We start from the raw sequence: 8,777 nt of genomic DNA, 5'->3' as shown, positions 1-8,777 counted from the left end.
GACGTGTTTCTGCATTTCCGATGGAGTCGAACCCTGAAAACCGTGGGAGAGAGCAGGTTCCTCATCTGGTCCTGTACCTTTTAAACCCCCGTCAGCTGGAAGCACAAGTGACGTAGTTGAGGCTTAGGGTACCGTTAAACCTGGAGAAATAGTTCCAAGTTCTGATAGAAATACCGCTGTTAATAGAAATGCTCTTGCTAGGCTGGTTCCCTCGAGGCCTTGGGAGCAGAACTATGGAAGCAGCACCAACCATGGTGTCTGGAATATATGGTTCATATGGTGGAAGTGGAGGATTATACGTACGGTGGGGGATGTATGGCAAAGCATGCATAGGGGAGGGTGTGGTGGTGGCGGGCTTTATGGTTCTTCTGGGATGTACAATAGTAGTTTAGAAGCCCCGATGGGTGGTTATGGTCCTTATGGAGGTCAAGATCCAAATGATCCATATGGTTCTCCTCCATCACCACCAGAGCTTGCCATTGACCTCAGACATCACATATGCATCGTCATTATTTTCTATCGTCATATTAAGGTGACAGAGTTCGAACTTATAGCTCTTTGTACTCAAAATAGATGCGCTAACCAGACTGCGCCGATACCAAATATTCTATATCATGATTGTGGGAAGGTTTTTTCCACACACAAACGTAAGATTGGATTCAAGATTAACTTCAAACTGTGGCAAGTGGAGAAGAAGATCATGCAACTCTAGGTGTTAATAGAGGATTATAAGGTTCAAGTGACTACTTTGAGTTTTGAGCCAGTCCAGTCCTATTCAGCCAAAATTCTTCAAATGGACCTCCACCCACTAATTATCATCGTTATATGAATTTGAATTTCGAAATTTACATAGTGGATAGGCATAAATCTCAAAATTCAAACTTATTCAACGATGATAAATAGAATGATGAACATTACCACCACTTGAAGACGATCAGCAAAAATGCACTCATTTGGTACTTGCCCCTCCGCGGAAGTTCCATTTCAGTTCCATCAAAAGATGGAATTTCGAAAAGTGGTCCTACATTAAAAAACAACTTGTTCTTAACCAAACAAAACATTAGTTATAATTAAAGAACAAAGGCAAAATCAATTCAGGCAGGACATGGCCATGCCTGCGTTAAGGGTATATTTTTTGTTACACAAAGTGATTTTTACGTTCTCGTTTTTTGTTTTTTTGTTTTTTGCATTTTTTTAATTTTTTTTTCTTTTCTCTTGGTTGTGATTTAAATATATTAAAATAAAAGTGTAAAAATCATCACTTCTTCGTTTTTGTTTTTCGTAGATGTTATTAGAGGATAGGGATTCTCTAAATCTCAATGTTCAAAGCTCAAAGACTTAAAGTAGAGAAATGGGATGGGGTTGACAACTTCATCTGCTCTTTTATTCGATTCTTGATGGAATGTTATGCTATGTTCATCAAAATAGCTTAATTTCTTTTATTTTCTTCTTTTAATGAATATATTCCACCCTTCTTTTTCTTCTTTCGCACATTTTGAAAAAATTTCATCAAGTTTATCAATGACATATCGACAACCATATCAACTGCATGTGAATAAGAATATCAATTATATTGATGAATATCCACATTTTTAACAAGTCAACGTTAATCTCGTCCGACTCACGCCCTTACTATCTGTTTGGACCTGATTTTATACCATTGGCCCAAGCGATCGAGGCTGTTGAGTAAGCATGGTTCTTAATTGTCGAATAAGAAAGTTAGGATAATTTGCTATTGTTAAGAGATAATATTATGGTTCTTAATCATAATAATTATCTTTTAATAAATTATCTTAATTTTCTTATGCAAAATCAATTGTACAGATTCCTGGACATTTCACGTGGCTTAACATGGATCTGCAAGTCGAAGATAATGGTGAATAGGAAACCTAATAAAGTTAGGTGATGGATGCAGCTTGATATCTAGTCAGTTGCACAGTTCCACATTTGAATGGATTCGCATGCAGAACCACATGGAATAATAGGATAAAGGAAAATCATGGTCTTAGATAATGATGACACAAGGAACCAAAGTAGGCTATCCCTTTTTCTATAATGTTTTGATGATCAGATAAAGCATGGCTACTGATGGGTTTTTATGAGAAGCCTAGGTGGGCTACAAATGTGATGTGATAAGCCTAGATGGACTTTTATTAGGTTTGAAAAGTCTTAGAACAAATCCCACGGCTCAGTTTGAAGGATATGCCCTGGTTTCTGATGCGAATCAACTTCAGGAATTAGAGTTGCAATTAAACTCTGCAACATTATCTGACCGTGCAAAGCAAGTACTTCAGTCCTATAAATACAGATGCAATGACAACGGAAAAAGGGAGCTCCAATTCAACACATAACTGCCATGTGCAAAACCTCTAAAACATCTTGAGATTTTTTATTTTCTTTTTCCACCGACACATCTTCAGTTTGGATAAACAGCACTGTGAAGACAACCGACGAACACCTTTAGTTTGGATAAACAACACTGTTGCCGTAGAATCAGCCGTTATCGGAGCACTTTCAGTTTGGATAAACAGCACTGTGAAGACAACCGACGAACACCTTTAGTTTGGATAAACAACACTGTTGCCGTAGAATCAGCCGTTATCGGAGCTCTTTCAGTTTGGATAAACAGCACTGCCCCGAGGCCGACTGGTTATCTATCCTCGGTCGAGAAGGATTTTCGAATCCTTATTGGCAAAGGTCATTTCATTAGACTTCTCGACGAAGTGAAGTGTTACCAGGTTATTATATTCGGCACATTGAAAGCCGAATTTGATATTGAACTTCGCAGAACTAGCAGTCTTGTCTTTAGGCTCAAGAACCCAAAGGCCGAGACTTGTTCCTTCCTCGGCCGCTATTGCAATATCAAGAAGTCAGCATCAACGCAACATCAACAAATTTTCCTCCTCGGCCGAGCTCGACTGACGAGTTGGCACGCCCCGCATTCAACCGAAAGACGTAGTTAGCTCATTAGTTACTCGGCCTGTGCGCCACGTAGGTTTTATAATTTTTAGGATCAACACTATCCTAATAAGTTAATTCATTTCTAAACTCAAGAATTGACTACTTATACATTAGAAATTTATAGTTTAAGCAAAAATGCAATTGAAATGCAGATTTTGCAGAAGTTCTTGTTGATAGACACAATCAACAGCGGAAAAAGCAAGACATCACGGCGCTTAACCTCAAGAACAAGAACAAACCAATGCAATAGGAGGATCAAAAACAACAACGAAACTCGATGTGATGAGAGAGAGACCCACAATTGGACATACAACTGTTTACAGACTTACGAGGCAGATTTTCTCCAATGTATGACAACCAATTGGTAATGAAAACCTGCAAAAAACATGAATTATAGATAGACACATTTCCTGTACAGAATCAATCAATTAGCTAGAGTATATGTGATTGCATAAGAAACTAGCTAGTCAGCTAGTTCCTTGGCAGTGGGAATTACAGGAACAAGATAATTCCCGAAGGGCGAATCAAAGATTCTAAAGCTTCCGGTCGCACCATCTTTTTGCGCTTGTGCTACTGCTGCATTTTTGGCCTGCTGAATCCTCAAATGTCCTCCAGCACTTATAGTTTGAGCTTCCGGAACCTAAAAACATATAGCATTTTCCCCTCAAATCGACTAGTTATGAAAAAACGCAGGCAAGGAGACCGATGAGTAAAAACTTCTTACAGTTGTTACTGAAGTTTCAACTCTGCTCTTCTTCTCAACCGGTGCAGGCACGTTAACCCCACTATACATTTACATAAACAAGACCGGTCGGTCCAGTTAAGAACTAAACAATTTCTTCACTACCAGTCAAAAACGTATAGTTTGGGAGATGATTTTCATACTTCCAATTTATCCCCCATGCACTCAATTTTTTTCTAGCAGTTGGATTGAATAAACTGAAGGAGAATCAAGATAAAGAATCAACGGGAGGAGTGCAGAATGAGAAAACGGGAGTGAAAATCACCTATAATTAAATGAAGGGCTTTCATCATTTTCATTACTCAATTATTTGTTAAAGGGGCTTGTAGTTACACCAACAACCAAGCCTTACCCCACTAAGTGGTGGTCGGCGGTATAATCCTAGAAGGCCACTGCACTCAGTTTTGTGCCAAATCTTCCATCTAACGCCAAAACTTGTAATTATAGAATATGAGTTTTGAGTATTCAATATTTTAAACTATTTTAATCGACTAAGAGAATTCGAAATTGAACCCAGTGCCCACCAACTGGCCTTACCCGAAACTGCAACGCAAACTAATGTCAAATGTAAAAACGATTGGTTTTGCCGTATTGCGGAGGGAGGCGGTGCCTAGTTAGCCATCATTTCCTAAAACGCCATCCAAATTGCAAAGAACACGACGCTACCGCCTACTGCTACACAGCCTACACTGGATTGGATTGTCATCAACCTCTTGCCATAATCTCAGAGAAAGATAATATCTTTCGTTCTTACTTCGACTATTTGACAGCAAAATATTTCAAATTTCATGTCTTTTCACCCAACCAAAATAATTTACCATATTAATTTACCACCCAAGGCACCCAGATAGCTCTTTTCAACAAGTAAATAAAAAGGTAAAATATCCAAAATTTAAAACAAAAAATATGTAAAATAAATAAATCACCAAACTGGGTTTTGATTAGTGATCACCTGAAAGACGGTGGTTCATCGGCTTTCCTTCTCCTGGGTTGAGTCGCCATTGTCGGCCAGGCAGCTTCAGCTTCAGCTTTCTCTCTGATCAAGAACAACCAAGTATGGGTTTAATGAAAGAATGGATTACGGTCCGCAAACTTTGAAGTTGTTATGGGCTTATGGACCGGACCTTGTAACAAAAGTAGCTCTGTGTTTTATGGGCTAGGTTTTGGTGTGGAGTTATGGGCTCAGCTCATGAACCTGGCCCTTAATCCATTTAACACCAGTCTCAGCAGATAGTTAAGCTTGATCATGTCCCTGGTGTGGGGAAAATATTGGTGTTTCTGGTCAACAAAACATCGATTTGACATGATTTGATATCCATAGTGATAATTTCTTGTGTACGTCATCGTTAACCCCACTCCTAATTCTGCTCTTTCAGCACTAATCACTCTAGAAAATTTGAGAATATGCCGCACACGCTCTGGATATTTCATGTGAAGTATCCCTTTTGAGGATTTAGCAATCATTTCTCTCAAAACATTCCATTAATTGTCAATATTTCTATTTCGTTTCCCATTGCATTTAACGTAGCTGTCAGTTACTTTGAACCGGTCAGTCTTGACTCTTGAACAGTAGACTGGTTTCTGTTTTGGCACACGGTATACTTTAAGATACAATACAGTGTATATCGGGTTTCACAACAAAATCTCCTGTCAGTTACTCTTGAAATACTATTGTTGTCCAACTACTGTTATGTAATATTTATAAGCTGTATCTTATGAGTTGTTTACCTTGACTGCTTCCTGATGTGAACTTGTTCGACGTGACTTTTGACGCCTACTACTACAGCTTGGAGTTGAACCTGAACTGGTTAAGCATTCTGCTGGTTTAGTGTAGAGTGAAGTGTTTTTTCAATCTTCTAAACTGTTATTTATGCGATATAGTAGTCTAGGGTTTTGAAGTGCTGCCCTCAAACCAAACAAAACATCTGTTTTTAAGCCATTGAAATTAGCTAGTGAACGTGAGTAGGATCATGGTTTTAAGGCTACAGATATCCAGGATTCGAAACCCTCCGTTGTAATAAAGAAAACAAAACATCTGTTTAACAACTTAACAAAGAATGCAGTAAGTTTTTAGAGAGCATGCATGCAATATTAAACATCAGATATTGTTCAAGATCTTGTACAAGTAAAACCGAGAATCACTCCAAAAAGTGAAGAAACATGTTTTTGACTTTGTTAATTTGCCATGTTCTGGTGGAAGTGGTAGTGGTGAGCTTTTTGCATTGTTGGATTTTAATTAATTCAACAAAAATAATATTAATGTGTACTCACCAATATAATTAATTAGTTCTTATTCAAAAACAGTCCAATCAAATATAATTCTCAAGAAAACTTGACCCCCCATATCGAACCAAATCTACTCTCATCATTCTGCAATTCTTTGTGGACGAACGCCTCCATATGTCTCGAAAAGCAACTTTTCCGGATTCTTGTTTCCATTTCATCATCCAAAGATAATGTTTTATTCTTAATTAGTGATTATTGAAATGATTGAGTTGACTAATTACTTTATATTTGACCTCATTTCGATTTAGGTACAACATTATTCAGGGTGACAATTAATTAATCTATGTGAACAAAGCAAATAATAGCTTGATTCATGTGTAAGATGTGTAACATTCTCCTAAAGAGACAGGCTAATCACAAAGCCAATTAAGTTGGGCCACCATTAAGGCTTGCGGGATACTAAATCGAGTAAAGTACTCAAGAACAATCTATACTCATGCAACGAGGGTTTGAAAATGTTGCTTAGTACACGCCTGTCATTCTTGCATCAATTAAGGAATCAAAATCCAAACCTTGCAAACAACATATATCTGTGTTTACTTTGTCAAAAGAAAGCAGATCCCTTCACCTAGCTCTTCCTCTGGCCTACCCAGTTTTCCACGTGGCTAGGACCCAATTTGCTACGCTCCATATTGCAATATGCACAAAACCATATTTTCAATACTAGATTTGTAATGTTTCACTAATAGAGATGAAATTCACATGTGTTGTCGAGTTTTACTTCTATTTGAGAGATGGTACAAATACGATTTAGAAAATTTGGCAAGTATAGCATTACACTGCAATATAAATTTTAGTACTTGTTAAGTATTCTCCACAACGTGGCACAATCCTCATGCAGAGACCCTTTTATATTAGGTCAAACATAACAGTATTTAGAGGGTCCCTATGAGAGTTTTGTTCACTTGTTTTCCTCCTTCAAAAACGGAGTTTTAGTCTTGACCTTGATTATTAAAAGCAGTCAAGTCCAACTTATACGCTGAAGAAGCAGCCTTGCAAGAGTTGTGCTTGGCTTTGCTGATGGAATAAGATGATTATAAGATTGTGTTATCATCAGTCGCTCATGCATGCATAAATAATTTTGAATTGTTATATTTATGTACTCACATCTTATAAACTATTAGATTATCTATATGAGTGCGTATACGACTCATCTTAGGAAAATTCTTTAAAAAATTATTCAAAGGCCATGAGGATTAATGGGTTCACATTTTCGAATGAGTAGTGCATAAATTAGGAATGCAGGAAAGGTCAGCAACAGTGGATTTTGGACAAGAATGTCTCACGACCATGTGCACAAATGCCCCCCACATGGGATATGGCATGCGTGTGGGTCTCTTCCAAGTGGTTCTGTTTTTTGCATCTTTTGTGTGACAATTTTGGTAAACTACAGCACACTATGATCCCACAAATTTTCCAAGGTAGGAAAGTTCGAACTATATATAATCTCTGAACTAATTGAAAAAAATATTCACTTGTTTTTTAATTATATTTAGCTACTTTTTCTAGATGATAAAATTGGTTATTCTTCTTCTACTTTTGTTTGAAGTGTTTGTTATAGAATTTAGAGTTCTACTTTCATGCTATGTAGCATTACATATTATGAGCATTGCATGGTCTGAATTCACGGGATCACAATAAAAGTAATAATCTAAATCAATTCAGATCATCTAATGCTTATAGAATTTAATACAACGTAACATGGTTTTCCAAAATTAAAATGGATTTTAACTAGATGAAAATATATATAGAGATTGGAAATTTGAGCTGTGCGTGTGAGACAAGTAGCTGCCTTTACAAAGACCCATCTGCAACTCCTTCCCATATATCACGTACCTTTATATTTTTCCTTCTTTCTGTCCCTTTTTTGTTTTCTTTGAGTGTGAGATGAGTTACATCCTATATGGGCATGCACTAATGTTTTCCCTTTTTGGCAAACTTATAGTTAAATGTGTTGGTATACAGCAAGGCAGCGGCTGCTACTTATAATTAATACTTATATATATCAGCTACCAAATCTAGCTAAATTACTTACTTGCAACAGTGTGTATGTATACGTTTTGTATTTTTTTCTCTCTTCACGAGTTGTACTAGATTAATTTACGGTTTAGGACAGAGGCAATAATGTGTATACTCTTCGTTGTGGTCTCTCTCATGATGTGTTACGTAAGAACAGAGGAACAAATCAAGCCAAAACTTACCCTGCCTAACCCTAATGCATTACGTAATTAAGGACATTGGCATAAATCAGTAGTACACGCCCTTACAGTCTCTTTCTCACGTCTCGCCAACCCTACTCTCTATGCTGATTTGGACACCACAAACAGCTACTTTCAATTCACCCAACCCCAACTTTCTTCTTCATCCCCATTTTATATTTTGGGTTTGTTAAATGATATGTTATTGTTTCTGCTCAACTTTAGAGTTGCTTTGCGGTTGCTTATACCTTTATGGAGATCAGTGTGATCTTTGGCAAGGTTAAAATCTTACGATCTGCAAAAGTGGCAGTTTTGAATGCTTTCTGTGCTCCTTTCCCATATTTGAGGTGTTACCGCGCGTCCCATATAGTTGATATTTTTCTATTTTTCTGTATTTTTTTCGTTTTTTCTTTTTCTGGTTTCTTTCCCTTTCAGGATCATGGGATGAATAAAATAACTTTTATTCCTTGTAATGTGATGGTTCTCACATATTGGTTGAAAAGAAATCTTAAAATACATGAGAAAAGTTAAAAGTACCACAAAATGCTATTGCCACATGCACTTTTCAAATCCATCCACAAAGAAAAAGT

Source organism: the organism of the source record quoted next, unplaced genomic scaffold (assembly GCF_019419815.1).
Source record: "Pyrus x bretschneideri cultivar Hongxiangsu unplaced genomic scaffold, Pyrus_bretschneideri_v1 Contig44, whole genome shotgun sequence".
NCBI lineage: Eukaryota > Viridiplantae > Streptophyta > Magnoliopsida > Rosales > Rosaceae > Pyrus > Pyrus x bretschneideri.
This window is presented reverse-complemented; position numbering follows the sequence as displayed.